Here is a 13,648-nt window from a genome sequence, read left to right on the forward strand (position 1 = left end):
CAGGTTGGTTAGCCGTCTTCAACTCACATCCACGGTTCATCTCCCGACTCCCGTGAGCCCATCACACTCGCAGTGAACCCGAGACCGCCCGCCCAGCCCGAGGAAACACTGCCCAGGGCCGGCTCGCTCGGTTCCCAGGGAAACCGCCCGCTGAGGCACCTGGAGGGCCCCCCCTAACCCCCGCCCCGGCACCTGCGCAGAGCCCCGCCTGGAGCCAGGGGCCCGGGAGCGCGTGGGTCCCCCAGGCCCCGCCCCTCCCCGCCCCCAGCCCCGCCTCCCTCCGCCGCCCGGCCGCTCCCGGCTCGGGCCCCGCTCCGGCGCAGGCGCAGTCCGCACTCCCTCGGCGGCCCCCAGCGCAGTGCGCCCGCCGCGGCCGAGGGTAGCGGCGTCGCCGGCGGCCTCCTCCCCGTCTCGTGGCTTCGGGGCGCGCTCCGTGGGGGCTCCGCGAGCGCTTCTGAGCGAGGGCAGCGGCCGCCGCGGGTTCCTCAGGTGAGTGCAGCCGCGCGCGAGAGAGGCCGGGGCGCGGAGCACCGCCCCATCGGCGCCCGCACCCCGCCTCCCCAGCCGGCCCTGCGGGTGGCCGCGGCAGGTGCAGGTGCGGGCGCCGCAGAGGGCGCAGTGCGCGGGGGTCGGGCCGGCTGCCGGGACCCGGCGGGTGCGCTCTCTCGCCCGGGCCAGCGGGCTTCGGTTCTCCTGTTTCTCCGGCATCTGGGCACCCCAGGGGCCGCCGGTGGGCGCCGGGCGTCGGCGGCCCCTCCCCCGCCCCTCCTCCCAGGTACGGGCTCGTTACTCTTTAACTGCGCGGCCCCGAGCGCCCGAGGCCGGGGACTCGGACTCGGAGCCGGGCTACCTGCCGGCGGGGCGCGCGCGACCGGGGCCGGGGGCCTGGAGGGGGTTCTGGAGAGAGTTCCCCGATAAGTCCGGAGCTGCGCGGGAGCCGGAGCGGGGCGAAGCAGTGGGCATGGACCAGGGGGTCTTCGTGAGCCACCTGCCCGACCCCATGACCCTCGGGAGGTTTGGCGAAACCTGGTGGGCAGGAGCGGTCGCCGGCGTCGCGCCGTAGGAGGCAGCCCGGTTCGGCCGGACTTTGTTGCGGGGAGTTGGGACGCGCTGCACAGACGTAATTGTAATTACACTGCTCTTTCCAGCGATGACAACTCACTCGACCGCGGGGGGCGGGGTGGGGGGGTGGGGAACGAGATTAATGGATTCTAGAAGTGATGTTAGGTGGGATCCTGCAGCACGTGAAGAGTTGCCAGTTGCTATGGGATTAAAAAAAAATCTGTAATGGCTAAAGGGTAAGGGTCTTGTCAATGAAGACCGCTGACTTCCTATTGCTTCCTGAGAGGCAACTGAGTTTGGAGGAAATGTAGCCTGTTCCGGCGCTACCCGATTCAGGAAAGAGCCATGTAATCTTCTGCCATAGAATACTTACATAATTGGATAGGCTGATAAGAGGATTAACAATACTGTTCTATTGTAAATCTGTTGAAAGACCCAGTTTTTAGTCATTCTCCTCATTCTTATTTTGTTGTTCATGCAGTTGTTTTTTTTTAAGGTGACTGACACATCAAGGAGAAAAGAGACCGAATAGATTTGAAGATCAATACTAGTGAATGTTTTATGTCGTTAAATAATCCACCAGTTTTTTGGGGGCCTTGTTCTGCTAACATTTGTTGTTTACTAGTACTGTGCATCGTGGTTCGACAGACATTATATCCTAGTATTGGCTTAGTGGATCTAATCCTAAAGCCCCTGTGGAATTTATAGAAATAAATTTAGCAATTATATACAATTTTACTACAATAGTGTATTTCTTATTGCTAGAAGAAAAGCCTTTTATTTTTTCACTACAGCAAAATTACATATTAGTGCATACTTTTTTTTGAATCAAAATGGATACATTTACTAAAACTCTTCCTTATGTGTTTGGCAAACAACTCATTTGTGGTATTGAAACTTTTAACCTTTCACCAGGATGGATATTTGATGTTCAGCTGCTTATGGGGTTTGTAGTTAGTGGGGTTTCTAATTAGATCCAATTGTACTTTTTGAATTAATGTAGCTATGCATACTCTTCCTTCAATATTTTTCCCTCTAACTTTCCCTAAACTTGTCTCCCCTCAACATAGATACTGCACAAATAATTTGAAAATTAAACGTTCTTAGAAATCTAGGTCTCCTTCATTTTTTAATAGGGCAGACAAAAACTTGTAGGTTATAGTAGTTTTCCATGTATTATTGTGGTTATTATACCTTCCTTTTTCCCATCCTGAGTAGGACTTGTTGAACCAATTAGTAAGCTGATCAAATGAAAAATTAGTAAATTGGTTTTTTTTTTAAGTTTTAGCTCCATTACTGTGCATATGACCTTGAGTAAATCATGTAAGCACGCTGAGCTTATTTTCTCTATTTGTGAATGGTACAGCATTAGGTTGAACCATATGAATTTGCCAGTAGTCAATTGTTTTTCATATACTTCAACCTAATATGAGCTTCATGGTAGTGGGATGTGAATTAAATGAGATACTCTGTATAAGATGTGGGCTTAGGGGGTAGGGGGAGAACAAAAATATAAGCTTGACAGTGTGTCAGGCCCTGTTCTTGTTGCTTTAGATGCCTTGACTCCTTATTCTTGGGACATTCCTGGGATATTGGTGGTACTGAGTTTTACAGATTAGGGAATTGAGGCTCAGAGAGGTGAACTAACTTGCCTGTGTTTACTTGCCAAAGGTCATATACTAGTCTATAGCTGACTAATGGCAGAGCCAGTATTAAAAACTGAGTGATTGCCCCAAATGGAACTTTAAAAAAATGTTTTATTGATGATAGTATTACAGATGTCTCCCATTTTCTCCCCCTTTACCCCCCCCCCCCTCCTCCCAGACCCTCCTCATACCCCCAGGTCTTCACCACCTTATTGCCCGTGTCCATGGGCTATGCATATAACTATGTAAGTTCTTTAGTTTATCTCTTCTTGTCTCCCCATCCCCACAGCAGTGTATGTCAGTCTGTTCCATGCCTCCATGCTTTGGGTCTTATTTTGTTGGTCAATTCATTTTGTTTATTAGATTCCACAAATAAGTCAAAATAGAACTCTTAACATGCTTGTTTCTTCCATTCCTGGTCTACACCTTCTGTAAAAGAAGTTTGTAACTATAAAAGGTGAAAGGTGTTATCATTTGTATTTCTAGTTGAAAAAAATATTCAGGCCCTGGCCATATAGCTCAGTTGGTTAGAGTGTCCTCCAGGTATGTCAAGGTTTTGGGTTTGATCTCCCTCAGGGCACATATAAGAAGCAACCAGTGAATGTATAAATAAGTGGAACAACAAATGGATGATCTCTCTCTCTCTCTCTCTCTCTCTCTCTCCCCTCTCCCCTCCTTTCCACTCCCCCCCCCCCCAAATCAATAAATTAAGACTATATATCTAGGTTTTCCTATGAGGGTGATACCAGTGCTACTACTTCTATTGAGTCTAGGGCTTACCATGTATCAGGTTCTGGTCTAAGCACTATGCCAGTTTATAATCACAGTGACCTAGGAGTCAGGTAATCCCTACTTTTATCCCATTTTATAGTTGAGAAGATTGAGGAACTCAGACATGTAGCTTGCTCAAGGTCACAAAGCTAGTTAAGTGACAAGACTAGATTAGAAGTCAGGCAATTTGTCTTTAATGGCCATGCTCTCAACCTCTCCACTCCACTACTTCCTCATGTGCAGGTTGTAATTATTTTTAATTTAGCTTTTATGAGATGCTTAGTATTAGTGTAATAAGTAATTCTTCATGTGTCACCAGAGATTTATAAATCAAACTCTCGGCATCTGCTCTGCAAGTCACAGTGGGGTTAAAGGAAAGTATTCTTAATAAGTCTGGAACATAGACCATATACCCATTCCCATATCTTTTTTAAAAAAATATATATTTTATTGATTTTTTACAGAGAGGAAGGGAGAGGGATAGAGAGTTAGAAACATTGATGAGAGAAGAGAAACATCGATCAGCTGCCTCCTGCACACTCCCTACTGGGTATGTGCCCATAACCAAGGTACATGCCCCTGACCGGAATCAAACCCGGGACCCTTGAACCCCCCAGGTCGACGCTCTATCCACTGAGCAAAACAGGCCAGGGCCCATATCTTTTATAAGCCTCAAATTTAGAAGGTGTTCTTCACATTATACACTGTTGTGATAATTTTAATGAGTGCAAAATAAGACAAAGTGTTAGAATAGTTGGACAATGGGGAGAAAAGAAGGATGAGTAGTGGGGTAGAGATATTTGTGTGTTGAGGTAATAAGGGAAAGCTTGGAGGATATTCTGAGGGAGTACAGTTTATCAAACTAAGCTTTGTCCTCTATAGTCCTGGTTAAGATGCAGTTAAAACAAAGGGTAGTAAACTGGTTACTAAATTAATTACTTACATGTACTTGATATCCTAAAAACAATGCCTCTATTTTAGTATTTATTAATCTTGATATTTACTTTGTATTTATAATGTTAATGACAAGGAGGCCTCTTCCTTTAGTGTATGCCTGCTTTGTGGGCAGGGTTTAAGTCATCTTACTCCATTTTATAGCTTGAGCATTGGACCTGGAACCCAAACGCAGGTACTGTGCTGTGTTTGGTGATGGATGGTCAGTGGAAGAATGTTAGGGTGGATTGAAATTGATCTAGAAGTAGGAATGGAAATGAGGGCTCAGAGTGAGCATTGAGGGGACTGAGGAAAGGAAGACAAGGATACTTACAACAGGTAGCATTAGCTTGTCATCTTTATTTCCCCCCTCTGCTTTCCTTTTCAGCTTGTAACCAAATGAGGTAGTTTCAGAAGCTTACGAAATTGTATATAGTCATTGTTAGAAAAAAGTGAAAAAGTAATTTATCTTAGGATATCAGCCACACAAAATTAGTGATAGCCATAAACTAAGATTATTTAGGTCAGAGGGAAAAGAATGAAAATTATTGAAATAAATTAGTTCAAATTTATGGGGGATTTGTTGCTTGTAGTTAACAACAGGGTTGTCAATGTAAATGTAATGAAAGTTGATGAACTTCTAGACATAAGTATATGAATTGACAGTCTAGTATAAAGAAACTGAATTTAAGGATGTGAGTACCCTAGAAGCATAGAAGAGCAGACAGATGAGAGCTTAGAACCAGTTAAATAAGTGGGTTGTAATTTGAAGTATCTAGAGAAGAGGATACTATTAGGTATTTATTTTAGGCACTTGGTTAACAAATGGGGATAAAATATGGATGAACAACCAAAGTAGGTTTGAGAAAACAAGTAAATGTACATTAATTAATTTCTTGGTGGGAAGAGAATTATGTTTGAACTCAGAGAAATTAAGTGACATGTTCAAGTTCATACAACTCATCAATGACAGAACCTGAACTGGAAGAAACGTTTTCTGAAGCTAGTTTGATAACATGCTCTTATTCCCCCAAACTTTGAAAATTCAGTTTCTCCAATCGTGATACTCTAAAGCAAGAATGTCAAACTCAGCCCACAGGCCACTGCCTCAATTATTTGGCCTGCCTTTGAGTTTGACATGCTTGCTCTGAAGGTATTCTTTTAGCTGTCTTTTTTTTTTTTTTTTCTTCTTCAGGAAAGGTAGCTTGTAATCACTGTCTCTGCTTCTCACTGCTTTGTTCTTCATCCCCTGTCTAAGGACTCTTATTGTTTATTTTAACAGATACTTCAGTGCCTGTTGAATGTTTAGTTGACATATATTCTTGCATATCTATAATAATAAAAGCATAATATGCTAATTAGACCGGACAGCAGAACGACATTCTGAACGTCCTTCTGGACGAAGGTGAGGCAGCGGGGGGTGAGGCAGAGGCAGTTAGGGGCGATCAGGCAGGCAGGCAGAGGGGCTAGGGGTGATCAGGCAGGCAGGCGAGTGGTTAGGCGTGATGAGGCAGGCAGGTAGAGTGGTTAGGGGTGATCAGGCAGGTAGGCAGGTGAGTGGTTAGGAGCCAGCCACCCCAGATTGCGAGAGGGATGTCCAACTGCCAGCAGTCGGACACCCCTCAAGGCGTCCTGAATTGCGAGAGGGTGCAGGCTGGGCTGAGGGACACCCTCTTCCCCCCACCCCCTGTGCATAAATTTCGTGTACTGGGCCTCTAGTACAAAATAAGGAGGCTTCCACTATTAAGAAAGAGAAACTTAACAAAACTATTTTAAAAATATTTCTGTTATAAGGATTTATAATTAAGTACAACATTAGTAACCCAGTAAGTACTGAGCATTTCCTGAAAACCCTTAATTTAGGAATTTACAATAACATATCTAAATATGTCAGATTGTATATATTTGTGGAATTAGTAAGTAGAAATTAATTTGTGGTCTATATTAATGAGTGCGAAGATGGTGTAACTTCATTGACCATTTGACTAATTTTTCCCGTGGGTTATTAATTAAATCCACAATTATAAACATAGAATGCTTCTTAAAATGTAAATGTGATTTTTTTTTGTTACAACCTAAATGTTAATTTGGAAAATCAACTTTAAAATTACAATAAAAGTTAATGAGAAAATGATTTATGTACTTATTATATATACATATACTTTTTTGTTTTGTTTTTTCCTCCTTTATTTATTTATGTAGTATTTGAATACATCTCAAAACTTTCTAATTATGGAGAATTTTAAATCAAATAAATAGACTCAGTAGTGTAATGAACCTTAAAGTTCCCATCATCTAGCCTCAATAACCATCAACAATGGTCAGTTCTGCCTCATCTACTTCTCCCCCTCCTGTATTATTTTAGTAAATTCCAGGAAGTATATAATTTAATCTGTAAGTATTTCAGTATGTATTTCTAAAAAAGAAGGGCTGGCTACAGTATTAGTATATACTTTTAAAAATTCATATTAAGCCCTAGCTGGTTTGGCTCAATGGATAGAGCGTCAGCGTGCCGACTGTAAGGTCCCAGATTCAATTCTGGCCAAGGGCACATGCCTGGGTTGCGGGCTCAATCCCCAGTAGGGGGCATGCAAGAGGCAGCCAATCAATGATTCTCTCTCATCATTGATGTTTCTATCTCTCTCTCCCTCTCCCTTCCTCTCTAAAATCAATAAAATATATTTTTAAAAAATTCACATTAATTCCTAGTGTCAAATTATCCATGGCAATAACAAATGGTCATTTCATGAGCAGTGTTTTAGAGAAACTTAGTTTTCTCTTTCTGAAGGTAAGGCAATGGTTCAGAGATTAAGTAGTATTCTTCTGTTTGGCTTGTTCACTTCTTATGGTTGATTGGGTGAGACCTGTCTTAAGAGATGATCTGCCTTGATCTAACCTTTATCTGAGCCCCCCCTCCCTCCCTGATCAGTTTCACCTTTTAAGTGATTCTTAGATGTAATGGAGTCAGGTGTTGGAGTCAGACACACCAGGGTTTGAATCCTAGGTCTTATTTATTGACTGAGAGGGTTGAAGTTAATACATCTTTCTGAGCCTTGGTTTCTGTATCTGTAAAATAGAGATAAGAATCATTTCAAAGAAATGCTGTGAGGAGTAACTAGAATAATGTAGATGTATGTATGTCACACGTACAGAATGTAGTAATGTAATGTATATGTGTGTAATGCCATGTTTATGTGTGAGTAAATGAGTCTATTGTTTGACTGCTTTTCATCTTTATGTGTCTCCATTCTCTCTATTTGCAACGCATGACCTTGGTATTAGATCAGATCTTCATAATCTCTTGCCTAGCCTGTTGCACTGACTAACCTCTTAACCAATTGCCTCTAGTCTCTTCTCTCTAAAGTCCTCATTGCCTTTGGTGTCGTTTTTCTAGTGACATTCTAGTACATAAGCACTTTCTGAAATGTGGATCTGGTCATCTCTTCAGGATAAATTACAAGAACATTTTCCATGTTAAAGCTTCTAATGGTCAGTCTGTCACAGTGTGCTTCTCCAGCCTGATTTTCTGTCTTTTCTTCCTTTGTTAGTTTTATTAGTGCCAAACCCTCACTCCCTGACTGCCCTATCCTATTTCATTGCCTTGCTCATCTATTGGACTCTTCTTCAGCATTTAAAATCTAACTTATATTTTACTTCTTGAAGCATGCTCTTCTCCCTCCACTCTTCCCACAACCCTCAGAGTTATCACAGAGGCTATGCACCACCTCTTTAGTCTATATATTCATACCTATATTCTTAGAATTTATTACCAAGGATTTGCCTTGATGAATTGAAGTTGGCAATCTTCCTTCCATTCCAACTAGAATAAATATAATTGATAAAATGTATCAAATACACTTATTTTATACTAATCTATACTAATAAAAGGGTAATATGCTAATTAGACCAGACATTTTCTGGACATCCTTCCAGAAAAAGCCACAGTGGCGGGGACCGAGGTAGAGGCAGTTAGGGGCGACCAGGCTGGCCGAGGAGGGCAGTTAGGGGCGACCAGGCCGGTAGGGGAGGGCAGTTGGAGGCGACCAGGCCAGCAGGGGTGGGCAGTTAGGGGCAATCATGCTGGCAGGGGAGGGCAGTTAGGGGCAACCAGGCAGGCAGATAGGTGAGCGGTTAGGATCCAGCAGTCCCAGATTATGAGAGGGATGTCTGACTGCCGGTTTAGGGATGGGGCCTAAACTGGCAGTTGGACATCCCCTGAGGGGTCCCGGAATGAAGAGGGTGCAGGCTGGGCTGAGTGACATCCCCCCCCCCCGCCATGCACAAATTTCGTGCACCGGGCCTCTAGTCTATATATATAAAAGCCTAAGTGACCGTTACGACCTAACGACTGGAACGACTGGTCGACCAGTTGCTATGACACGTACTGACCATGAGGGGGCAGAAGCTCAATGCAGGAGCTGCCCCTTGGTGGTCAGTGTGCTCCCACGACCAGCCAACCTCCCCTGGTCCCTCCCCTTGGCCAGCAAACCTCCTGCAGTTCCTCCCCCAGTCCAGCAGGCCCCGTCTGGCAGCCAGCAGGCCCCGTCCGGCAGCTGAAAGGCCCCAAAGCCCCGGCCAGCCTGGCCCCGATCAGGACTGGGCGTGATGGCTCCGATAGGCTCTGATCACCAGCCAGGCCTAGTGACCCCAGCTGTGCACGAATTTTGTGTACCGGGCCTCTAGTCTCTCTCTATATAAAACCCTAATATGCAAATAGACCAAACGGCAGAATAACCGAAAAACCAGTCGCTATGACGTGTGCTGACCACCAGGGGGCGCACGCAGAACATGGCGAGCATCAGCAGCAGATGGCAGAGAGCGGAACATAGCGGGCATCGGCCGCAGCGGGATGGTGGAGCAGGTGAGCGGGGGCACCAGACCAAGGCGGGGCGCTGGTCACTGTCATCGGGGCGAACTCTGGTGGTTACTGAAAATTCTTTGCTCCCTGGTGCCATGGTCCCACTGGGCTCTCTCACTTGCTGCCAGCACCCGCACCTGCTGCTGGCGCCGGCCCTGCCCGCACCCACTGCTGGTGCCAGAGCCACCTCTTGCACCCGCTGCTGGTGCCCGGCACCGGCCCCGATCTCTCAGCGCTGTCAGCAAGTGTGAGCGGCAGCTGCCCGCCCCAATCGCCCCTCAGGGCTTCTCCATCTCCCTCAGCTCCTGAGGGGTAATCAGGGCCAGCAGCTGCCTCTCACACCTGCTGCCAGTGACAGTCCTGCTCGCACCCACTCCTGGTGCCGGCCCTGCTTGCACCTGCAGCTGTGGCGCTGGTCCCGATCACTTGGCACCGTCAGCAGGTGTGAGCGGCGGCCTCTGGCCCAGTCACCCCTCAGGGCTTCTCCACCTCCCCCTGATCCTGAGGGGCGATCGGGGCAGCAGCTGCCACTCGCACCCGCTGACAGCGCCGGCCCCAATAGCTCCACGCTGTCATACGAGGGAACTAGGTTGTGGGAGTGGGGCTGCCGGCAGACAGGACCTGGGGCCGTGGCGGGAGAGGCTGGGCGTGGGTGCGGAGGATGGGCCAAGACCTGCCCCTGTGCCCACCACAGCCTCGTGGTCCACAGTTCCTTTCAAGGTGCATGAATTCATGCACTAGGGCCCCTAGTATTATAATATATATATATATATATATATATATATATATATATGCTTAATATATAAATAAATATTTTAAATGTTGCTGAGGGTTTTTAACGAGACAAATTAATTGATGAAATTTACTATACATACTTGAATTCATTATACATACTATTGAAGTAGCAGTCAAATTTTTAATGACAGAAGCTGTTTCTTTCATAATTTATGCTAAATTAAGAAGACCCTTAATTAATTTAGGATAAAAAGCATCTGGATGTTCCTCCCTTCCCTCTATTCCCCAGTCTGTCAATAAATTGGGAGAGGAAAATAATACATAATAATACATGTTATAATTCTTAAACATTTTTCTTTTGATTTGCCTTGAAATATTTCATTTCTATTATTATATTACTAGAGGCCCTGTGTATGAGATTTGTGCACGGGGGGCGGCGGGGGGGCGCGGGTGGGACCTCAGCCCGGCCTCTGCCCTCTTGCAGTCCGGGGCTCTCGCAGTCCAGTCCAGGACCCCTTGCTCCTTACCACCTACCTACAGCGGAGGTGGGAGAGGCTCCTGCCACCGCCGCTGTGCTTGCCAGTCATGAGCCCGGCTTCTGGCTGAGTGACGCTCCCCATTTGGGAGTGCACTGACCACCAGGGGGAAGCTCCTGCATTGAGTGTCTGCCCCCTGGTGGTCAGTGCACGTCATAGCGACTAGTCATTCCGCCGTTCAGTTGATTTGCATATTAAACTTTTATTATATAGGACTAGAGGCCTGGTACACGAAATTAGTGCACAGGGAGGGTCCCCTCAGCCCAGCCTGCAACCTCTCCAATCTGGGACCCCTTGGGGGATGTCTGACTGCCGGTTTAGGCCCGATCTTCTAGGATCGGGCCTAAATCGGCAGTCAAACATCCCTCTCACAATCCGGGACCACTGGCTTCTAACTGCTCACCTGCCTGCCTTCCTGATCACCCCTAACTGTCCCCACTGCTGGCCTGGTCACCCCCAACTGCCCCCCCCCTGCCAGCCTGGTCGCCCCTTACTGCCCCCCCGCTGGCCTGGTTGCCCCAACTGCCCCCCCCCCCCCCCCCCCCCCCCGCGCCGGCCTGGTCACCCCCAACTGCCCCCCCCACTGGCTTGGTCACCCCTCACTGAACCCCTGCTGGCCTGGTCACTCCTCACTTCCCCCCTCCCCCCCTCCCCCCCTCCCCGCTGGCCTGGTCACCCCACACAGCCTGCTGCTTGGTCGTTTGGTCGTCCCTCACTAACCTCCCTGCTGGCCTAGTCGCCCCATGCAGCCTGTTCTGTCATCTATTCAGTTTCGATGGTTGCTTAGGCTTTTATATATATAGATAGGATAATAAAACCAAAGCAAATTTATTATATACAGTATGACATACTAGTATAGATACTTGCTTTGTTGAGGAAGAATATTCAGAACAATAAACTTTTAATTTTTAATAATATTTAAACCAACAAAACCATTGTTTTTTGTTCTTCTTGATGATATCATTTGTGCTGATACAGAGGGACAAAAATATTTGGCAAATATTATTCAGAAAATACCTTGGAGACATTATAATTAGTAATAACTAAATTGGTAAGTGCAGATATGGTGCTAAGCCCTTTATGTGTATTGTATAACTTAATTCTCATGGCAACCTTATGAGATAGGTGCAGTTTTTAATTCCTATTTTTCAGATGAGAAATGTAGACTTAAGGCTTTAAGTTCACATTGTTAGTTACTGGTCCAGAGAGGTTTTGAGCCTGATTCTGGAGTACAAACTTTCTGGTGAGGTAGCAAATATTGATTAATTTTTCCCTATTGGGAAGTCAAACCCTTAGCTTCCCTCTAACAGACGGGTGTACTCACTACTTCACAATTAGGATCGTTGGGTTCAATTCCTTGACTAAATAGGTGAAAATATTTGGGCTCAGAGAAGTTTAATGGCCTGCCTAAATTTGCATATGTAACTTAGAGCTTGGTCAAAACTAGAACCTTCTTCTTCAGGTACTGTTGTTTCTGCTCTGCTGTGATGGAAATTATTTACTTTCCAAAATGTAGTGCTTTGATGGATTTTAGTAAATACAGAATTAAAATTATTTACATTAAAAAAACACCAAAAAAATTATTTACATTTTAAATGCTAAATTGATGAGGAAAAAGATAAAAATTACGGCTTTAAAATGTTTTCTTTTTTCCTCCAAGGAAGTCCTATGTTTCCCACTTGTCTAGGTAAGTAAAATAAAGGGAAAAATGTGTTTTACATTGTGGTGGAATAGATTTTATTTGTTTTTTTGTGACTACTGATCTATTAAATTGAGTTTTTAAATTTCATTTATTATGTGTATCTAACCATGTCCTTTAGATGTTTAACTGAAAATACTGAACCTGTAGTTCATTTTAATTTCTTGTGTTGCCCTCTCGATGCCTTTTGTTTGCAATTAGAAAATTCCTTTTAATTAGGATAAATTTTATAAAAAGTTATCAGGGTTTTTCTAGACATTAAGTGAGTTGATACATGTGAAATTCTTAGCAAAAGTATCTGACACATAGTTAACTTTCAGTAAATATTGGTTGCTGCTTTTTCTGTGATAATACTGACTTCTAGAAAGAAGAAATAATATGAAATGCATATTGGGGATCAGAAATAAAAGTTGTTTTAAGCAGCTTTTCCTTATGATTGGAAATCAGCTTTATTACTTGGAACTGAATAATAATAATAAAGCCACCCAGGCTGTGTTGGTAAATCACACATAAGAATTTAACATGGTTAACTTTTTCACCTATCCATAGTGATCCTTGACAAGTTTAGTTTATGAATTGGGGTAATCTCCAATTGAAATTAGATTATTTTGAATTACTCATTACTTAATGCAAAGAGTTCTACTTAAAAATAGCAATTTATATTACTCATATAAGAACTTTGACTATAAAATCTTAAAGCTTCCATATATTTTGAAGAGCAAAAGATTTTCAGACCAGTGTGATTATTAGCTCCTTACCAGCTAAATTACATTTTACAAAAATTTCACATGCTTGGAAAAAAGGACTAAATTTAATCTTAAAATAATCTCCTTTGCACAAGTGACTTGAATTTAAACTCTGATTACATGTATCACCCCAGAATGAGAACATTGTAGGTAGAGGCACTGCTCAGAGATGCCCTAAGTGTTATATGCATTATCTCTTGTAATTCTCATCTGTGTGGTAGAAAAGCAAGGCACAGATTTCCAGATGAGTGAACCTAGGCCCAAACTGGCTCAGTAATTTGTCAGAAGCAGAATTCCAACCTGCCTCTTTCAGGCTTGCCTCTTATGTTCAAAGCCTGTGCTTCAATTTATGGCATATTTGTATTTTCTATAAATGTTTTGCTCTCACACCTTGGACATGCCTGGCAAGCCTTTCCAAGGGCTTTGTTCATCGTTACTACCTACTTGTACTTTGGGTCTAGTCTTCAGCTTTAGTTTCGCTGGAAGTCCTTTCCATATGATTTATTTGCCCCTCCGGTCCTCCGGTGTGGTCTCTTAGTACTTGTGCATCTTCTGAGGCACTTATCACAATGTATCATTTTCTCCACTTGTCAGTTTCTCCTGCTATATTGATACTATTTGGAAACAGAGGTGATTTATCATCTTCTTTCCCCAGAGCCTGG

General features: G+C 44.6%; 1 protein-coding gene across 3 annotated transcripts in view; it reads left to right on the forward strand.

Annotated features, from left to right (window-relative positions):
- Positions 1–313: 313 nt before the first annotated feature.
- RAB3IP (RAB3A interacting protein) overlaps positions 314–13,648 on the forward strand; it is a 53,364-nt gene continuing 40,029 nt past the window's right edge. Inside the window, exon 1 of one of the 3 annotated variants that reach the window (XM_079775022.1) lies at positions 314–489. The gene's annotated coding sequence lies outside the window, so the exon portion shown is untranslated. Of the gene's footprint in view, positions 490–649; positions 776–13,648 lie in introns of those variants that run through there. The other 2 variants (XM_079775021.1, XM_079775020.1) reach the window with 2 other exon arrangements.

Source organism: Cnephaeus nilssonii (assembly GCF_951640355.1).
Source record: "Cnephaeus nilssonii genome assembly, chromosome: 6".
In the NCBI taxonomy this organism is placed as follows: Eukaryota; Metazoa; Chordata; class Mammalia; order Chiroptera; family Vespertilionidae; genus Cnephaeus; species Cnephaeus nilssonii.